General features: G+C 45.4%; 1 protein-coding gene across 2 annotated transcripts in view; it reads right to left on the bottom strand.

Moving 5' to 3' along the window:
* LOC131126473 (chemokine-like protein TAFA-1) overlaps positions 1-2,769 on the bottom strand; it is a 98,837-nt gene extending 96,068 nt beyond the window's left edge. Inside the window, exon 1 of one of the 2 annotated variants that reach the window (XR_009129162.2) lies at positions 2,172-2,764. The gene's annotated coding sequence lies outside the window, so the exon portion shown is untranslated. Of the gene's footprint in view, positions 1-2,171 lie in introns of both variants that reach the window. The other variant, XM_058069063.2, reaches the window with a different exon arrangement.
* Positions 2,770-22,058: the final 19,289 nt, after the last annotated feature.

The following is a 22,058-nucleotide window of genomic DNA, read 5'->3' as shown; positions in this document are numbered from 1 at the left end:
AAAGCACAGAGGTGATGTTTAATCACGCGAGCTCTGTGCTGCTGTCTTATTTCTATTTTGCTCGGTGCATAATTTAATAATCTAATGCTCCGTGTGCTGATGTCCATAAGCCTCATATTTCATTCATTTCCTTATGGATTTCTGTACATTATGCGTCTTAGTTTCATAATGATTGATAGTTATTACGTTGAGCTGTAATAATTGTCCTGATTATTTCCATGTTGTCCCAGACCAAAGTCCAGCACAAAAGGCTAAAGATCAGCTGACCACATCTTAGCACTCCACAGCCCGTCACCAGTTGTCATAAATAGATTGACCACCCTGTGAACCCATCCATCCATCCATCCATCCATTGATGCTGCTGATCCTAATTGAGGTTGCGGGGGTAGGCTGGAGCCTATCCCACACGGTACACCCTGGAGTGGTCGCCGGCCAATCGCATCACCCGCCAAGCTATATTTCACAATATATCCCAAATGGTTGATTGGACCCATTATGCTTTCCCACTTCTGATGAATAAATGTTGTTACATTGTTGTACCCTCTCCTCTAACACCGACTGCGTATCCCAAAGAAGCGCCTGCGAGTGTGACCAATCACAGTGGAGTGAGAGCCACATCCTCGCCCACATCTGGCCTGATACCGGCGTCGCATGTGGATGGTATTGCAAGTAAACATAGAAACCATAACACCCCCTTTTTAATGTGTCTGTTTGTAAGACAAGCAAAAGGTGGAAAACACCACTAAGCACGATGAGGACATGCAAATGTCAAATGTAGAGAATCATCCTTGACCATGTTAATCACAATGATTGGTAACTTTCTTTATACACGAGGTTGTATTTTAGTCAAATTCAACACAGTCAACTTCACGTCCTAATAAAAAAAAAAACATTGCATCTAGTTGTTTTGTGCTGTCAGTTTTATAGAAGAAAAGTGTGACTGAATTATGATCTTTTGTCTTCATAACACGTTCTTGTGTTATGTAAGATAAAATCAACCATTTGAGGCCGTGAAATGTATTTCATTGAAACAATCCCAATCAATGAAGAATAAAAGTCTCCATGACGTGCTGGACGTCTGCTCGGACGTCTGCTCGGACGTTTGCTCGGACGTCTGCTCGGACGTCTGCTCGGACACCGTTGACCATGTTGAGCTGGGATTTGATAGTTCCTGTTGTTTCCAGGTGGTGCAAGTCTTGAACAACGAATGCACGCCAGCGAGGCCGTTACAAAGGAAAAGGAGCCAACCTTCATCTCTTTTTTATCCAAGTCATCTGCTGCTTGAATTATTTCACGTATCGTGTCACTTTTTCACCCATGGTCTAATATTGTTGAATTAGTACTACTGCAGTGTCATATTTGATAACACAAAAGTCGGCTGTCAGTGTCAACGTCATATTAAAGCCTTCAATTCAATTCAATTCAATTCAATTACAGCCATAAATGACATGTCTGCAAAATGGAAGTATGAATATAGTATGCATGCAGTATAGCCTGTACTTGGATGTTGTTTTGATCTGCATGCTGACATCAGAGACTTGGGAAGAAAGTTAAGGTCATTAACCAAGGCATTTCACAATGAAATATCCCAAAAAATGAAGAAAAGCATTTTCATCCGAAAGCACCTCTCCTCTAGCTCCCCACTTGAGCGGAACACATCCATACAGGAAACATCTCATTCCAGCTCTGATTAGGCTGGAATTAATGAGCAGCAGTGACCAAAGGTGCTGCTGACTTGGGAAAAAAACATGGCTGCTATGGTTAGAAACTAAAATGTTTGTTTTTTTCTCTTTCAAGATGCCTCAACTAAAGAGCTTTAGTCTGAGATGTGGGATGGAAGCCAAGAGTGGACGGACGCTCCCGGGTGAGATTCCCAAATCTCCCTGTCCTGTCGCATGACGGCACTCGGCCTGAAAATGACTTGTCAACTCAGCCTGTGAGAACTTGAGAAAGACTTGGTAGATCACACCAGAAGCTGCTTGAAGAATACCTCCGTGTCGTTCATCGGCTCTGACGTAGTCTTTTTAAATTCCAGGAACCTTTTACTAACTGCAGTTGACTTATCAGTTGAATGTCGGAAAAATGAATCCCAAAGCAAAGTTTCTGGTGTGAACAGCACCCCCCCCATCCAAAATCACAAAGGTGCCCCTCAAAGTGACCCACACCCTTACCTGAGCACGGAGTGGAGGAGGACCAAGCCGGGTTAGGATGGCAGACTTACTCCCCCTCTTGAAAGGCATCCATTGTGGAGAAAGCAATCCCAGATTTCAGATGAGCCGAAGCCAACACAAAAGGGGATCTCAAATGTTCTTTTCTTTAGTGGGTAGTGGCTCCTCTGGACCAGCGCTTCTCACTTCCTTTCAATTCCTTGACAACACAAAGAGTCAGCAAAGCCAGCACCCCCTCAAGTCTGTGTCACCCCCTGGTCTGAGGACTAAGGGACTCATCACGTCACGGCTGTTTCAGCGTCTTATGTGGAAATCTCTTTTTCTCTTCTTTGCCTCCGCCGCTGCCTTGCTCTCCGTCAGTGGAAGTCCTATTTTGTGGTGACAGGGAGCTTTTTTGACACCCCCACCTTCAGCCTCCTTGTCATGCGTGCAGCGGAAAGCTCCGGAGGAATGACTGCTCTGTCTGCTCTTGGCTGCGTCCCCTCATTGAGAAGCTGCGAGCCCCGGTCCTCCCGGTCCTCCCGGTCCTCCCGGTCCTCCCCCAGCACTAAGTAGAGAGTCTGTGTCAGGGAGGCAGAGTGAGCATGTGTGGATTACAACCTGGTCCAGCTGGGAGGAGAGAGAGCGGGGAGAGGGAGGGAATGGAATCACATGCCTTAAAGTAAGACTGCCCACTTATGCATCAAGACTTCATCAGCAAATGAAGCGTGCTTGATCAAGCCACCATTCTTTACGTCCCATCGCCCATCCGCCGGGGCAGGGGCCGGGGCGGGGGGCATGCATTTATGTTTAGCCCTCAGCTGATGATGAACGTGTTTGAGTGCAGCCATGTGTGAAAACGTGTGTGCGTGCGTCTAAGAGGGTGCGGACGCTGCATGAGTGAATAAGCCCCCCCCCATCAGCCTGGAGCACTGGGGGCTTGAGAGTCTAATGTGCTCCAAGCATGGGACTTTTAATAGGCGTCAGAGTGGCTCATCAGAGCTTTGCAATCACCAAACGGCCAATTAGCAGCCGGCTACGCTCTTTCTAGCAGCTTGTGCAGCAACGAGCGTGGATGTGTGCTTTACGGCCGGTCCCCGTTGGGTCTGCACTTGGTGCCAGGAAAAGAATGCGAGCATCCCTCGGCGACTTCCCTCTGAAGGAAAAAACCTCCACAGTTTTCTGTGTGGGTGAATGTGTCTTGTGTGTGTGTTGCGTTGCGTTTGTGTGAAATATGTCTTTCTCCCGCATAAGCAGATGCCTTCTATGAACACATCGCCTGTTAGCCAAAGAGCTGGCAGAGATGCCAACGCCACACGAACGCTGTGGCTGACTCACTCACAGTGTGATGTTTCTGTGGGGCTAAACAAGGTGGCGACACTGTTGATGCTTTTGGGAAAACACAGACAGATTTATTGTATCGTGTGGCATCGTCGCTGTCTGATCAAAATGGATGCCCCATTTTCTGAAGTGTATTTTATGACTTGGTGATGCTCAATAAAAATATCAACACAACACTCGCTTTTGCCCCCGAAAAGAACACGATATAGCCAGGGAGCGATAATTGAAGTGCTTGATCGAGGGCATCCCAAACATGCTGGGCCACACTGAAGTACTGGGATGTTCTCAGCTTCCAGGAAGTGTCTCCAGATCCTTGATCGTGAGGTGAGGCTGCTGGGTGAATGTTGTGGATGGCCAACAATGAATTTGTTGTATTTCCATCATTTCCTGTGGGGAATATAGCCTAGAATGGGCTTTTAGACAGAGCCTTTGGAATGGGTTCATCACGAACGCCGGGCTTCCACCGTATGTGCGATACCGTATATGCCGTACGGTGTTGTATCGTCAACAGACCATTCATAACGTCCCTTGGATCTTCAGGGTGTGAAATCCCCATCAACGGTCCTGCTGAGACCCACAAGCCCAGAGGACCATTAAAACTCCACCAGTTCCTACATGGTTTTGGTTTCTATGTTGTTGAAGCATGGAAGAATGGGCTGTAGGACAACATCCTTGGATTGTGCTCGTTCTCACATCCTTTCTCAGGGGCCTCCGTCATTTCCAAACAGCTGTCACCTCGGACTGTGCCAATGCGTGCCCACAAATGGCCAAGCCTGGCCAAGTCCATGTTTGGACGCCAGTGTTTGCCAAAGCCATTCTCTTTATTGGAGCGTCTCACCCCTCTCTGCTTTGTGCCACCCCTCCCCACCCTCACCCCCCCAGTATAGCCAGCAAGCGTTCAAAGTAAATAAATACATTTACTCTGTTTCATGAAGTGGTGTCACCAACACAATTCTGTCATGAGTCAACATGGCCGTGTGTTTGTCGCTTCGACTTAGCCAGACTTTATTATTGCTTGGTTAGGGAAGCAGAAAAAGACTCACTCTTAAATAAAACGCCCACACTACGCGCTACGACTGGAGATACGCTAGCTAGAGGAAGACATTTGCAGAAAAGACGAGACAAGCGGCGGCACTTTTTGAAAAGGTAAGCAGTGGAACCTTGCTCACTCATGGATGCTGGAAAAGAGAAGATGATTAATGAATAAAAACATAAAAGAGCTATGCTTGAAATTGATTTCCCATTCATCGGAGCATACTTTTTCCGAGTTTGTGGAGTTGTTTTTTTTTTTATGTTTGCAGAGTACAGCTAAAACGTTCTCAAGCTAGGCCATGTCCTCACATTTGCCCCTCTCGCTGTCAAAAAGGAGAGCTTGTAAACTCTTTCCGTCCACATGAGTACGCATTCACAGGCCGGCTTGGTCATGCCAAAGTAATGGCGGCAACGCAGCCAATCAGAAGCGTCCATCACATCATTTCCGTAAACCGGAAATTGTCTTTTTTGTCTCCCTGCGTGTCTCATGTGGCATCGCTAGCTTGCTTGCTAGCTTGCTTGCTAGCTTGCTTGCTAGCTTGCTTGCTAGCTTGCTTGCTAGCTTGCTTGGTTGCTAGCTTGCTTGCTAGCTTGCTTGCTAGCTTGCTTGCTAGCTTGCTTGCTAGCTTGCTTGCTAGCTTGCTTGCTAGCTTGCTTGCTAGCTTGCTTGCTAGCTTGCTTGCAAATTTCTCCCCGATCAAAGCCACAATGTCGACAAATCGTTCTGCGCCATGACTACTGATGCTGCGTCATCAGTCGGTAAACGTAAACAGTATGAAAGCGCTTTGAACGCCGTGGAGGTGGAAAGGCGCTACACAAGTGAAAGAACATTTACTTTCCGTTGAGGTTCCTTCTCTGATTTTTGTGATCTAGGTTTAAGGCCTCCTGGGGATGGTAGCTGTCAATGTCCCACAAAATATAGAAGGACTGCAAAGAGATCAAGTGAAATTGCTTTCCAGGCATATCTTGTCCCCAACAGTTCGATCCCAGAAATAAAGAAGCATATTGGCCGAGCAAATGAAGCAAACAGCATCCATCTATTTCCAGATGAAGTTGTTTAGCGTGTGGAAACAGCAAATGAATGTGTACAAATGATGTATACTACAGTAATTGAAGCCCTCAAGGTCACGGAGTGCATTTATTATCATTCTTGCTTGTGTAAACAAACATGGAAACATATGTATTTTGATTCTTGAACCATAAATGTTTCCATTTAACATTTAGCACACGTATATATCTTTTTCTTGCGAGGAAAAGGCTGCCTACTGCTACGTTCCGTGACCCCATTCAGTGGAGTCAGTGACATGGATTAATTAAAGGCTTGGTCGAAGTCAAGCTAAGCAACATGACATGTAATACAGTTGCTACAAGCAGTCCGATTCCCAGTTCAAAGAAATGGTTTTCTTTTTTTTTCTTTTTTCTTCTTCCATTTTTACCGTTGTGGTTAACAACCGTGCCGCTTTTGCTCGCGTCGTCTTGTCTTGTACTTTCTCAAGAGCCGTTCATCTAAATCATGGAATTGATCAGCTGGTCTCTCCACGCAATTGACACGATCTTCTCGATGAGAAGCTCAGGTTCGGGGGAACCTGACTGCCCTGATGGAACGTTCACCGCCGGGAACGTGATGGACAGTTGGGGGAAGTGGAAGGTCATGTGCCTGGCCATTCTTTCCGTGGAGGACTTGGAAGACGTCTAACTATGGTAACCATGACAACAGGCCTGTTGCTGGCTGACCGGTCACTTTCCTGGTGTATCGCAGAATTGGTATGGAGTTGGCCCACAGCTGCCTGTCGTGAACGATTTGGCATGGACAAATATTGATATTTATATATTTCATGTTATCATGTGTTGCTTCCATTCAGTCATGTGACTGGCTAGAGACAGACTCGCATTCCAACTGAGCTCGGGCTGCTTGCTCAGTGAAAGTATCCATGCACACACATTAGATTAGGTTAGAGATTAGATCCCATGCGGAGGCCGAGCCGCCTCCACTAACACCGGCGAGGCACAATCAGTCTAATATTAAATGCAAAGTTTACAATATTTTTTCTTTTTTATTTTTATTATTTACGCCCCTCAATAAGATGCTGTGTTGTTTTAATGTGATGCACAAAATGACTAATAAATAAATATCTAATAATAATAATAATGATATCTAATGCATAGATTCTAGTTGAATTTCAACTGAAATGAAGTGAATGTGATACAATGTTGTGTTCTTGCGGCGTAACAGGCCGACCCCATCCCTGACCCGAGGAGGGAAGCGTGGCCGATGACTAACATGTGAGTCACACGCCGGAGACGTATTGAATTCTCTCCCATATGGTTGTAGACCACGGCCATGAATACATTAGGACCAATGGCTGTGACAACCAGAAGACTGATAAGCTCATGATGGCGTGTAACATCCACACAGGAACCCGGACCGAGACCCCCATCTGACTTCTCTCTCCTGCTGCATTCAAGGTACATGGAAAATGCATGTGTGATAAAGCGGCTGTGTGCTTCTCAGGGTAAGTGAGTGAACGGAGCGGCGCAATGTCGGCCTGATGCTGCTGAGGGACAAAGCCAACACGCTGACCTTCCTCACGCCAGCTTTGCTTCAGCAGGAGAGGAAGCTTTCATAAAGGGATTATTCTCTTCCGTCACCTTTGACCCGGATCCATGCTTTCCACTGTGGCTCAAGCAGCCTCCCCATCACTCAAAGAAAGGGAAGAGTGAGAGGGAGGGAGAGGAGGTTTCGGTGGGGGGGGTAGGCGGGGATTAAACCTTTGGCTGCCTTGCTGTGCTGGGATGGGATGATGGGGGGAGACGGGGGTTGCGACAACTGTACTGCTGACTCGTGTAAACCAGTCCCCGTAAGATGGGGGAACTCAAGTGACCTTTTTTTCCATCACTTGGGGGGGGGGGTGTTGGACATTTTTTCCTTCAAAAGCAGAAGGGAAGCATTAAAGAGAAGATCAGAGAAGAGAAAAGAAGCTTTTGAGTGCAATTAAAGAAGGAATTTTCAACAAGCCGGTGGAAAAACCCATTGCTCGTGGGCACTCCTGACACCCCCCAACACTACTACGCCCAGAATGCATTTTACTGTCAATGGAGTCCAAACAAATGCGGTCATATTTAAATGATGCAAAAAATACTTTAGCACTTTATTGTTCAGCAATATCCCAAATGAATAATAATTCCTGTCTCATTTTGTAGAGACAAACATTAAATATGATGTTTTTCATAGCTTATCATATTTCCTGCTCTGACTTCTGCATCATAGGTCAACAGCAGAATGATGTTTCATATGAAATAAAAATGGCACCAATAAAGCACCAGTGTAAATACATTTACTCATTGCCTGGGATAAAGATGCTTGTGACGAGACCCCCCCCCCCCCCATGAAACCCCTTAATGTCACGTCAATGTAATGATAACCTCATTGCATGGAGTGGCCATGAATCCGTGTTGATCATTAAACTTACCGCTCCAAGTAAAAGAGAGACGCTGCAACATATTTACAGTACTGCTTTACTCCCAATTCAACTGATATACTGCGTTTTGGTGTTGTAACTACTGCAGTTAGGGAGAATGTATACGAGGCATTTAAATCACAAACCGTAGCCTTGCTGTGACGTCATTTTCAAAGCATAAACTTTTGGGGACAGGAAGTTACACACCAAGCAAAGAAAGCTCGGCTATACCAGTCAGAGCTCAGACTCAATGATGAGAGATAACGACTCATCGCAAACGACTCATCGCAAACGACTCATTGCAAACGATTCATCGCAAACGACTCATTGCAAACGACTCATTGCAAACGACTCATCACAAACGATTCATCACAAACGACTCATCGCAAACGAGTCTCAGCTGGAATCTGAAAGGTGACGTTTCCCAGTTTCCCAGTTTCCCAGTTCTTTTCCAGGCCGTCCCAGCATGCCTCAGGTGGGCGATAGACTCCAGCGTTGTGGATGGCAAACTAATGAGGCTCATGATCAAGTGTTTGGACAAATGAAGCTGTTTGCACCTGTTGCCCACCGGCTGGATTAGTCTGGATTAATTAATCACCCACGACGTGCAAAGAAAATAGTTTATTTTTGCCACACTAAATTGCTCTTCACTCTTGAAGTATAGGAGGGGTAGAAATAAATGCAAAAAATAGGGTTGCCAAATTAGTGCATTAATTAATTAAAGCCCTATTTAGTGTGTTAATCTAATTTTTCATCTCTGACGTTACAGTTTCTGTATGAAAGTTGCTTTTGTGAAAATGAAAATATTTTGGTCTTCTTGAGTTTAAGATGTTGCGGTACACAACAATGGTCAGTCCCATCCTGAAGGGGACAAGGCTGGCCACCATTGAGCTTGGCATTGAGAGGGCACGGTGAGTAGCGGCCAGGAGAGATGAAAATGGAGAAGCAGCCAATGAACGGGAAATTTACATTTCCAAAATGCCCCAGTGGCGCCATTGATAACGGTGGGGTGCTTCTTTTTAAGGCGTTTGCTTCCACTGAAGCAGCTCAAGTTCAGCCTCCCACGTCAATGCATAGCGGCAAACTAACACCCTGCATATGTGCAAGTCTGCCAAATATGATGAAATATAACAACAATATGGGCTGATTTGAATAAAGAGGACAGACACATCACCGTGTACGTATCTACTGTGTAGCTTAGTTCCCACCCCAAAGATGAAGCAGCAAAGATGTCTATGTAGCTCATATCAACACAGCGCCACCGCATGTTGCAGGACACGCCTCCGTGCTCATTTGCTCCCTCATCCCGCCTCAGTTTACATCAAATGCGCGTACACGAGAAGCCGAATGCGGCCTGATATAAAAGTTATGAGAAAATTGCAAGTAGGAGGGAGTTGCATTGCTCAAGGGTGATCACAGGGGATGAGGTGAAAACGGCAGAAAAGGACGGGGAAGCATGAAGAGGGGAGAGCGAGGACTGATTGACAATTTGCATCCTCTTCACAAGGTATCACGGGACATGATTGAATCCAGTCGGGCTGAACCCATTAGGGGGGCGCTGCTGTCGGAGGCCAAGCAAAGAGCCAATGAAAGGTAGCCAGTCTGAGCTCTTGACTACTCTCCATTTATATTCATGCCGTGGAAAAGGAGCCAGTGAAACGGTTCACGTTCCACCAGCCATTCGCTATTTGGGAGCTGTGTAGTTCTTGCCGAGATCGCTCACTTAACCCGGGCTCGACCGAGTCCATTTGCATGTGATTTTCATGGGTCAATATGTTGGCTAAATTGGATTTAAATTGTAGACATTTAACATCTGAAAGCACTTAGAAACACAAGGGAGACCCATTTAAAAGCTCTTTAGGACATTTGCATGTTAAGCTCGCCTTCCTTGACAGCACTGCTGGAAGTTGAAGCTCCTGGGTGCTGTTTGTCTCGCCCCCCACCCCCCACCCAAACAGCTGATCCAAGCAGCCTTCCAGTGTGACTTGGTGACAAAGTAGGTGGACTACAATGGAGTCTTCCGTGACTTGCTGGTTATCTCACAAACGCAGCACGTAGCCCAAAGCTAAATTGGTGCAGCAGCTACTGCCGCTGTGGCTAAATGTTGGCGAACTTTCTTCCTTCTTCATAGAAAGATATTCTGTATCGGGCGCATGTACTGATGTTCAAAAGTAACGTTTGTTTTTACCACTTCTCAGTTGTTCTTTCAACATCGTCTTCCCCGTGTTTGAATTTAAGGTCAAGGTTCAAGCTCAAGGTCTCAACAGAAGGACCAATTGCAGTTTACAGAGAAACCTCGCGTTGCGTCATGACCCCTAGCAGGAGGTCGGACGGAAGACGAAACGCTCTGATCAAGACCAACCTATAAGAAACATCCCCTATAAGAGATGATGCTCATCCACTTAACCAATGAACGGATTTTAACGCATTTGATGAAGAATTAGAGTTTCACATGCAGATGATGAAGGAATGACATGCAGATCATGGACATCATTTTTAGCTTCTAAAGAAGCCTTTTAACATTGAAAGAGCCCTGGACATATTAAATAACACCCCTATAGTCACCTTTACTTCCAATATTATAGACATAAGACTAGCATAGAGTCCCACGTTAGCATTGGGATAGGTTCATGTTGTGACAGCATACTTCCTGCGGCAAATATTCTCTTTTGACTGTAACATTACTGACACCTAGTGGCCAGTGTGGAATACTGCATGTTGGGCTTTTGACTGTCTTCTGCTAATTCAGGCCAAGAGTACGTAACCTTTGCTTAAATGTGCTTTTGAGTAGCAAAACAGCCATCATTTATTGAAGTATTTTCAAAAACCGTGACAAAGTGAAGCCACGGAATTCAAGCTGTGGAGTGGCGATGGATGACGGTACAACTGTTTCAGGGCGTTCAGACAATGTTGTTATTATTACAAGAATCTGATCCTAAAAGTTAGCATGGACACATGGATATTGTGGAGCTGACGGAGGGGCGATTCCAACATTAGGACTATCCATCCGCATTCTATCAATCTGTACTCAGCCATTCTGTTTACCGGATGATCAAATTCGATCCCTCGAGTTTGCGCGTGTCTGCTGGTCTGCCTGCGTCGTTTGGGTCCCTGAGGTTCAGGAGTCACAGAGAGATCATGTTCAAGTTATGAATGTGCCAATTAGCTGGGGGTGGACGAGGAGGACTCCAAAGTGGTACTCAAGTGACTTGAGCAAAAACAGCTCTAGGCCATAGATTTTATTTAGGCCGGCTTAATGCAGGCTATTGACTTCTCAATGAGGACCAGGATTAGGTCAAATATACTTCACTCACTAATGCACACCTAATGGTTCTACTATAGATTTGCCATAAAAGTAGATGACAATACATATTGCTGGATTTTAAAACATTGATGAGTCCGACGCCCTGCTTTAAAAGTTATCGGTGACTGTGCAATGTTGAAAGTGGGAAACCTTTGAGCTCAGCAGAAGCGCCGTGCAGTTTTGCTGCAGTGTTTTTCGATGCGGTTGGCATCTTGCATGGCAGCATGATGATGGACTCTGTGATTTCTTCCTTTAACCTGTCCTGTTCAGCAGCTTGGGCGTGTTGCCCGAGTGACCCTTGCGATTGTTTTGCCAAAACAGCTTTCAGTCTGGAACACTCCTCCTGCGGGGGCAGAGAGCCCGGAAACCAAGCACCCCCAGCGTCCAAGGCCAAGAAACGCCATGCCCAGGAAATTGTGCTATATAAGAACACATAAATGACTCTTTTGCTTCTTGGCCGTGTCTCTCCAGGGACAGTTCTTACCGTTAGGGTTAGAGTTAGGGTTAGGGTTAGGGTTAGGTTAGGTTAGGGTTAGGTTAGGGTTAGGGTTAGGGTTAGGGTTAGGGTTAGGGTTAGGGTTAGGGTTAGGGTTAGGGTTAGGGTTAGGTTAGGGTTAGGGTTAGGGTTAGGGTTAGGGTTAGGGTTGGGTTAGGGTTAGGGTTAGGGTTAGGGTTAGGGTTAGGGTTAGGGTTAGGGTCATAGATGTACGTAGAAAGTGTTCACACGCTTCATCCACATCCTTAGCACTGTTGCGGTTCGGCATGTTGGCGTTGCGTTGCGAGGTTGTCCATGAAGGTGGCACAGTGGTCTGTTATTCTACTTGGTCTGGTCATTTGGGGAAACAAACTCAAGCTATACATTGTGTCTATAAAGTCATCAATTGTGTGGATTCGGAAGATCAATATGGAAGTCTCCACTTATGTCTAAAAAGGTTGTTTTGATCCAATCCTCAAACATTCTATCCTTGAATTTGGAGTTGTGTACAGACAACTTATGAAATATTTTTTTTCTTTACATATCTCAATGGTAATACATTTTAAAATATTGTCAATAGCAGTTGACATGTTCTTTACCACTTTGTAATGTAGTTGTTTGTCCACATACATGCAAATATTCCTTTTATGCTATCGTCATTTCTTTTTTTTTTTAACCCGTTCTGCTCTCCCCGCCTCCCTTGACAGCACGTCATGCACTTGAAGGCATATGATGCTGTTCTTGTTCTCCTTCCTCCCTCGTACTATTCCCTTCCCTGTAGTACACACTGAAAGCAGCACCTGGGTACACGTCAGTGATAAAAACAAACAGTTGTTTAAACCGGCGCTGCTCTTTTGTTGGATGTGAACGGGGTCAGGAGGAGGTTGGCGGCAGATAATGCGTGTCCGATGGATCGCTGGTCTGGAGTCAATTAACTGCGCTCTGTGCAAATGAACAGAACACGGTCGTAATCAGCTCCAATCTCCTGCTAAATCCTGCATCCTGACTCATCTATTAACGCATGCAAGATAAATTGACTGCACCAGATTGAAATGGATGGAAGTCTATGAGGGGCCAGCTTTTAGACAATTAGACACAAATGCAGTCCTTTGACTTACTTCTCTGAAACAGCATCATCGGGAAGCAGTGCAGCAAGGTCCATTACAGGCTATTACAAAAATAGCGAGCAGGAAGTCCATGTTGACTACTCGCAAGGATCAAGGTCTCTTTGTCCCTATGTTTCTGAGTTCATGTGATTTTTTTATTCATTTCTGGAAATAAGAGAAGAAAGTGTCAAAAGATACATAATCATTCAAATATTCTCCATTCCTATTGTTTTCTAAATGACGTTTACCACGGACATTTCTGGCCAATTTGTACGAAACGCAATATTTTCACATAGTTGACATTTTACCATTCATTTGGCTGGTGACCAGTCTGGGGTGGACAGCTGGGATAGGCTCCAGCAGCATAGAAAATGAATGAATGAATGTTTACATTCCATAGAAGTGATCCAAAAATCAAAGACTGTCATCCAACCTTTTCACGACTGCTCCGTTTGTTTAGCTAAGTCCATTTAGCTGTAGAAGTTCTTAAGTGTGTTGGTGGAAGCGGAGGTCAAAAGCAGTAGAAGTTAACAGAGTTACAATGTGCAACATCAGAAGTGAGTCAAGTCCTTAATGAAAAATGCTTTCTCCTCGTGCCGCCCTCATTTCATTTTGGTGCTGCTCTGTTCAGCGAGCAGGATAATCAAAGTTTGAAAGCCTGAAAAATCGGTCACTACGGTGAAAGGGAAAGAAAGTCATCAGCGGCAGGTTGAAGCAGATCAGAGGTTGCTTTTGTTGGAAGGTTTAGAGCGTCGGCTCCTCTCAGCTGGCACAATGGGGCCGAATCTGGGCTGTAGAACACACACCTACTTCAGGAGGTTACCGCCTTAGTGTGGTGACATCAGAGTGTCATCTGTATGTAAAGTACGTGGATGTACACGAAAAAACATTTGGCATATTACACATGTTCTCAGGAGGGCTCCGTGTTCATAACAATGTTGAATGCAATGCATGATGTGCAAAGGCTCAACATATACACGACCCCCGGCTTGTTTGCCAAAAATATGTAGTACAGTACAGTACAGTAGAGTACAGTACAGTACATGAGCGCCGAGCAGCACGTATCTTTTACTGAGCCAATAAAATAACTCCAGACAAGCGCTGACAGCTCTGTGCCGCCATTTGAACAGCCACATCCTACTGCATTATATTTCACACAGTAACCGTGGCGTGAATCCGTCCAGGTCCTGCAAAATGTAGGCCACCAAGCAGGAAACATTTCCATGGAAAACCAGGAAAACCAGACGGCTTTATGCTGACTTTGGACTGGATGTGGGTGAGACCATCCTTGCCGACATCCGGTACCACTTCAAGGCTTTTTCAAGCATTATGCATGACGTAACAATCATTTATTCAGTCACCGCACGGTGGAAAGTGGTTAATGTATTTTCGGTATGATACCATTCATTCATTCATTCATTCATTTGTTCGTTCATTTATTCATTTGTCTGTTTTTTCGTTCATTCATTCATTCATTTGTTCGTTCATTCATTCATTCGTTCATTCATTCATTCGTTCATTTGTTCATTCGTTCATCCGTTTATTCGTTCATTTTCTACCACTTATCCTCATTCATCCACAGGTATGCTGGAGCCTATCCCAGCTGTCCTGGGGACCTATGAAGCTAGCATATTTTTGGAATGGGGGAGGAAACGGGAATACCCGGAGAAAAGCCACGCATGCACGGGGAGAACATGCAAACTCCACCCAGAGACGGCCGAGCGTGGAATGGAACCCGCACCTCCCAGCCGTGTGGCCTGCACGCTAACCACTGGGCTCTTAATAAGCAGCTGGTGTTAATATGTGAAGGTACCTGACCAGTCATTAACCTCGCCGCATGTTGCTGTTTATGAATACATCATTTAGGGTTTGATTATTTCAGCTTGAAGGGTTCACTCGACTTGGCAGCCAAAGTTCAATTCCCACTGGAGTGAATGCAATACCTGCCTGTAAAGAGACGTGCTAACCGCACACGCCGCCATGTTTCCCTCATATTAGAGCACATTATATTGTGCAAATTACACGCTATCGAGCCAGCAGTGAAGGCGGCGAAACGGATTTGATTTCTCAGTGAGGCCAAAGAAAGACTACTTCAGAACTCCCTGGGGTGCCCCATATTGTTTTCCGTTCACCCTGCACTCGGCACACTTAATGGATTTTAATGGAATTTGTGCACTTTGTGTTTCCGCTATCATTGGAGCCAAAATGTCAGAGGACTAACACCGACGCTCCCCTCCTGACACAAGACTTAATTAAAGATCCACAATCCCTCTGTAAAGAGCACACACAAACAACAGCGTGATGAAAATGTGCAGCTTCTATGGTGATGGCGTGCGCCCACGTCACATGGCAGTCGTGCTTTCCACAAATAATAAGCCACTTTTGTGTTCCATCTGCCATTAATGATGTCTGCGAGCCACACAGGTCACAATTTGTTTTGCTCTTCTTGTCTACAAGCGCTGAAATGTGATGCAGAACACATTAAGCCCAACAGGGATAATAATGCCACACGGAAGACGTCCTTGTTATCCATGCTAGCGCAACATTGGCTGCTTGAGAAATATGCATCACATTTCTTTATCACCTTATCAACATGAACGATCAATAGCGCACTAATTATTATTTGCAGATCTATGACTTTTTCCCCTCAGGTAAACACTTGGCAAGTAGGTTGTTGTAAACTGGTAGACCTCAGAAAACTTTGAAAGTCCAGATGAGCAACATCACCATCTTAGCTGCAATATGAACGTTTGGTTGTCTGACTTCTCCGTTGGCTGAACGGCTCCTCCAGCCCGACTGCCGGGCAACCAGCAGCAGAAAAGTCCCCGGGGTTGAATCAACCAGCTGAGGAACTCGTGGCTGCGTTGACAACCTTCCAACCTTCCAACCTTCCACCCTTCCACCCTTCCACCCTTCCGTCCTTCCACCCTTCCGCCCTTCCACCCTTCTTCTAGCATGTTCTGCTGGCTGAAGTTAGAAGCGTTGGTTCAAGCAAATCCTGCGTCTATGAGAAGTACAGAAGTATACTATGTACTATTGAAGTACATATAGTTGTGATCTCTGATGAATGTATGACTATACCGTGCTCCCTCGCTTTTCAGACCCGGAACGCAGTCATTTATGCTGGCCGCATTTAACGTTTCCATCTCCAGCTGGGAAGTCGGTCAATCAGCAGTTTGGTTTTTAAAAAATAATAAATACAAAACAAATCCGACCAATGTATTGATTGTCCCCCGTTGTGAAATTTTCAGTTGAATTTCAAATCTCGAACTCACCCGAACTTCAGTTCAAAGACCTTCTGTTCACGATTCAGCACCATGGACAGCGCCATCCGGTCCTTGAGTCGGTCCAGCAGTTCAGCAAGGAAACCCGATACATTCTACAGGTGGGCCATACGTTGGATGTTTATTATTTTTATGTTTCATATCAGACCCCCAGCCCCCCGCCCTCTCCAGTGTTTAGTATGTTTGTGGGCACCTCCATCCGCCATCTCAAGCAGGGTGACTTCAACTGGTCTATGCACGTAGACCAGCACGTAGGTGTTTTCACAATAATGCTGATCACATGGAGCGCATTATATCAAGGAAAAGATGAATGATTATTTTTCCTATGTACGCAAAGCGATGGCCCACCTTGTAGCATGTAGCCACTTGCTAGACCACCTCAAGGACTTTCACCGTATGACAAGCAGCCAAGCTGGAGCGCTTTAGCTTTACAGTATAATTATTCTTTAATTACCTTGTTTACTGTTGAATTGCTCCTCGCCTCGGGGAGCGTCTGGAAGCATTAGAAGACAAAGCCTGGTTGTGATGGGCCTATCCTTCCACACGTTGTTAGTTCGACTTCCCTGCACAATACCACCCCCGTCTTATTGGGAATCATCGCCTTCATTAATACGGTAAGCCATGCAAGTTGTCACCCTGCCGGCTTGTCTGGTCTTTCAATGATCCCATGGTCATCCATTGTATGCCGGTGCTGCTATTCCAATGCTTTCCAAATATTTCTTCAACTCACTGGTTAGGCCTGAAAAACATATTCCGTGCTCGCAGATGAATTCAAGATTGTAAAATTGCCAGAAGGTGTGAGTGTTAAAGGTTGTCTGTCTCCATTTGTCAGCGCCGTAAATAACGGGTTACCGGTCCAGAGCGCATTCCTCCTCCAACGGAAGTCAGCTGGGATGGGCTCCAGTCTGGTGGGCAGAAGAGCTATGATTAGCTTTTTTTATGTCCCAAGTGCAGGCAACCTTGGTAATGCTCACTTTATTACGGACAAGAAATATGATCTCTGAATGATGTGCATATAAAAACGGGTGTCTAAACTAGCTAAATTATTGGTCTTTCAGTTATGCAGCTTTAAAAGTAAATTAGGAGTTTGGTACTTTGATGACATTATGGAAAAAGTCGTTTTGTGGTTGAATATGGCCTATTTTGTCAAAGAATACATTTTGTTTGGCAAAGTTAAGCATTTCCAAGCATAAAAATGGCTAAATGTACTCAAATACAAACATAAGGAAGTCAGAAGATGCATTCAAAGATGCTGTGAATGACATGTAATACTCCACACCGGCCACGAGGTGTCAGTCATGTAACTATAATGTTCAGTGAGACACACAAACACCAAACAGCAGGCTTTTATTGTAAATTTGAAGCATCACACAACAGGAGCAGCAGCCCAAGTCCCTAATCAAACACGGGCTACTCATATCCAAAAATCCAAAAATGTTCTTAATAGCGTTAAAATATATAGTTGTTCATGCAGAAAGTCATTAAAAATGCCAAGAAATGCACATAAAAGAATTCCAAATATTCAACTAACGTGTGCATTGCATGTTACTTCATTTCCAGCAAGACATTTTCCAAAAACCACAAGGGTGTGGATTGCGGCTTTTGACTTGACACTTGACTTGGATTAAAGACTTGAGACGTACTTGAGAAAAAGCAAAAGGCTGACTTTCGACCAAACATGGTTTCATTTTCCACAGCAAACAAAAATGAATCAGCATTTCTTATTTTTGTGCACACACACACACACACACACACACACACACAACAAGGTCATCAGTCATCCGTGGGAAATCTTGCAGTGTGGTCGTTCCAAAGCATCCGTGGATGCGTCATGCAAATGAGCCGATGGTTGGAAAGGTCCCGGACGATGAAACCCCAAGTGTGGCGCTTGCTGGACTGATAAGACTGTTTGTTTGCCCCTCCACGTGCTAAGCTAAAATTGAGTGGCGCTATCTAAAGCTTCTGGAGATGAGCTGACGTGCCGGAGAGTTCACGCTGTAAAGACTAATTAGGTTCATTAACCTGCATGCTTCCTTTCATGTAATTGAAATGCTGATTGGGCCCATCCTTCGGCTCACCCCTACAGCCGTCTGTTGTCATTCTTCTCCGGATTTGATATTGTTAGCCTTTCCCTGGCCCCCCACCTTTCTAAGCCGCCCTACATAAATCACTCTCTCTCTCTCTCCATTTTCATCATTGATTTTTTTGTTCTTGATGTTGGAAATGTGCGGAACAGCAAAGTGGCACACAAGAGTTTCTTGGCTTCTTCGGACAGCATCCTATGGAGAAGGCCGGTTTCTTTTCATTGCTTATGCTTTGTAAATGTTTCAACAAGGCCAGGTTTTATCGGACTTTGCTCCCAACCGTATTTCAATATAGCTGGACTACGTTGGACCCGTCCACATCTCTAAGGATGTTCTCACACCAAGCCGGACTTGGGCATGAGTCCACCTTCCCCCTGGCCTGATCTCACATTGAACATTCCCACTTTGACCCGTTAGCTGGTGGCGACACTTGCACACCACTGGAGTACCACAGGGCTCCTGATTAGTGCATCGTCTCAAGTGGATTCTATTGTGCAAACTCCTGCTTAGAAATTGCGGTTAAATGAGACCTTTTTAAGACGCGAGTTTCTGTTATGAAATGTGGAGATTGTCTTTTACAACTGGTGAGGATGCTGAGGATGTCATTCAATGGCAGTTCCTGACTAGAAAAGGGAGAAGAACGAAAAATATTTCAAAAATATTGAAATATTTTCAAAAATTCATATTTTTAAGTGAAAATGAATAAATGCATTGCATAAACAGATGTGATTTTGAGGTAAAACAACACCATTAAACATCTAGAGAACGTTAGCTAACCGGCACAGTTAGCACTCGATCGTCTCCACTTTTATCTGGAGTCCAAAAATGTAATCAACCAAGTGCTGTTTTTGGTCCCCCGCTACTTACCTAAGATGGAGCGAATGCAAGTTCCCGTGAGAAGCAAGCATGGTCTTCTCTGCTGGCTTTGCATCTGATGTTCTGATGTTCTTGCGTGCTCACGGGCTTCTTGTCTTTAATAGGAGAATAAACGAGGGGCGAAGTGATTGGCTTTGTTTGGTGTTGTTAGGAAATGACAAACTCTGAGGTTTGACAGAAAGGCACCGCAGGAATGCTTGGGGCCTGCTTGCCCCGTGAAGCGATATCGGCGTTCCCACCAGAGGGGTCCACGCCCGTCATTAATGACCTTTTCAAGCACAGAGGGTGAATACATTGCAGCAAGCTCTTTGTTCTCTCAAGTGTTAGGACTGCATAAATCAGAGCTTTAAAGATTTGGATATATGCCCTTTAGCACAATAAAAATGCCCTATTGAATTGGGGAGTGGGGGGGGCGGGGGCAGGAAAATGAATATTAGATCAACCCGCACTATACAGGAACTCCATCAAAAATCTGTCGCTCAACAATTCTAATCCAAATCCTCACTTAGCGTGACCTCCCAGTATGAAGCATGTTGAGCATCGTGCTGTGAAGTCAAACCTTCCTTTTGTTGCCTGTCTGGCGGGAACTGGGCGGAAAGACGTGGAACGGACTGTGAACTGTGGCATGGCGACTGCCAACGATAAAACCTAATAGTGAAGTGGCAGTGGGCAAGGCTGAACGGGAAGCACACATGAAACGCTTTGGGCACGCTATAAACCTTGCAAAGACGTTCCCAGCGTCGCTCACTCCTTCTTTCTTCAACAGCTGAGGAGCAGGGTTCATCGTTGTACATCATGGTCAAACATCATGCATCAACGTTACGTAACATTTGTCTCATCGTGGTCATGTGACAGTAGATAGGAGAGTTGAGTTTGCTGATGTTGTTTTCGCTCAGTCGCAGCTGACATCAGCTTGGTTTGTTTCTGCAATGGAGAGATTGTTTATTGATTGTCGTCCACGAGCTTTATCCTCAATGATGGCCGCCACCGTCCAATGTTGAGAGTAGACGAGCCACACATGGTGTTTGATTCCGCTCCGACTACCTGGAGTTGTCACAGCAAAAGTTGTACTTTTTATGCGACTGCTTTTGTCACCACAAAAGAGCGTTGTAGCGCAACGCTGTTGTACCCCAAAGACCGCCATCGTTCCTGATTGTAGGGACAATGGCCGTCCTAGAATAGACTGTGATAGATTTCAGGGCTTTAATGAAACTGTAATTATGCATCATCCAAAAGTTCGTTCTGACCGGACCAGGTTGGAATTCTATCATGGAATCCCTTTGATGACTATAAAAAGTGCTTCTTTTGAGTGAAGTGGGAAAGTTGGGGAAAATAGTCCAATTTAGGAGATGGATGAGGTGAGATGGTCCGGGCCTTGTTGGCTGTAACTCAGTCTCGGGTCATTTAAGTCGGTCATTACAAATGAGATTCCCTGCCCTTGGAAGTGGACATCCTACTTGGGGTGCACTCTTGCCTTCCACTCTAATGCGTCGAACAAGAGGCTGCAGGCCTCCGACCGTCATGTCTGCCTTCATGCATGCCATGCATGTGTGGTGTATGTCTGCCTTCATGCATGCCATGCGTGTGTGGTGTATGTCTGCCTTCATGCATGCCATGCGTGTGTGGTGTATGTCTGCCTTCATGCATGCCATGCGTGTGTGGTGTATGTCTGCCTTCATGCATGCCATGGTTTGGCATGCCCGGGTTGTGTCGAGGATTCCAAGCAGCACTTTTTGTCCACAAGTGGGACGCACTGATGCTCGCTGACATAAATGGTCCTGCATATTTGGTAACACATTGCCTGGCGATATGGCGAAGGTATTTGTTTCTCTCCTTGCTGGTTCTTTATAAAATACAGTAGCAGCTCCAATAGTTGGTGTTTTTTGTGTAAGCTAATGGTAGGTATCCACATATTACTTCCTGCTCACGGCGTCTTAGACTCGTGTGTTGAGGGCTGCCTTCATTCTGTGGTTGAGGGCATACGATGCTGTAACCGTTGCTCATAATAACATCACACGGTTGCTGCAGACGACACCCGCTCCTGCATGCCAACCATGTTCCCTTTCCAGCACTTCCACATGCTTTATTACACTTAGAGCTGCTGAGGAGGTTTGCCATGGACTGCATTTCCTCTCTTATTTAAGAAACCACTGGGACTTGACTGTCCTGGTGAAGCAGCCCTTCGGTGTCGTGAAGGGATGGCCGTGATTAGCATGAAAAAACATGCCTACCCTTCCTTCCCAGAGCACACCTTCATACCTGGGCTGGCCCCGTGACTTCCTATCAGGTGCAACGTGACCTGCCTTGAGCTTAAAGTGGTGGGGCGGGGGTCTTTTTGGCCACACCTCGTGACCGCAACAATTGATTGAGTGATGCCGGTCGGCACACAATTGTAATGATATGGAATGCTTCTGCCTGTATGTGTCTGTAAGTAATGTGTAACCGTAATCATGTCATTCTTTAGTAATCAGCAGTAGAACCCAAAAGGGAACTTTCATCAGTTGTCAAAAAAAGGCTCTTTGTGAGAAACATACATTTTGACACAAAAAGACACAAATGTTGCCAAATGTATTTTGCCAAAATGCCTAAACGCAACATAAACAACACGGTGCATTCAAACTTCTCTTCATCTGCCAAAGCTCCTATGTGCCACACGGCGAGATGCCTTTTCACTTCCTGGTTGCTGGGGAACTTCCTGGCGATGGGAGATGGGAAAGAAGCGTGCTGAGCACTTATAAACTTGTGGCCTTTTTGGGCTTAAAACCGCACCAAACTTGATCTCTTCCACTGTGCAGTTGCATCATCACCCCTTTGTGCCTCTGGTCCAAAAAATATGGGAAAGATGTATAAATACGCCTTTGACATGTTTTTGTTAGTGGATGAGTTGATTCTGAATATGAATTAGTTCCTAAATATTGTGTGTGTGGGGGGGGGGGGGCATGACACTCCTA

Source organism: Doryrhamphus excisus, linkage group LG11 (genome assembly GCF_037039965.1).
Source record: "Doryrhamphus excisus strain RoL-2023G ecotype Guam linkage group LG11, RoL_Dexc_Guam_v1.1, whole genome shotgun sequence".
Taxonomy (NCBI): domain Eukaryota; kingdom Metazoa; phylum Chordata; class Actinopteri; order Syngnathiformes; family Syngnathidae; genus Doryrhamphus; species Doryrhamphus excisus.
Note: the sequence above shows the minus strand (reverse complement) of the source record. Positions and strands in the feature narration are given on the sequence as shown.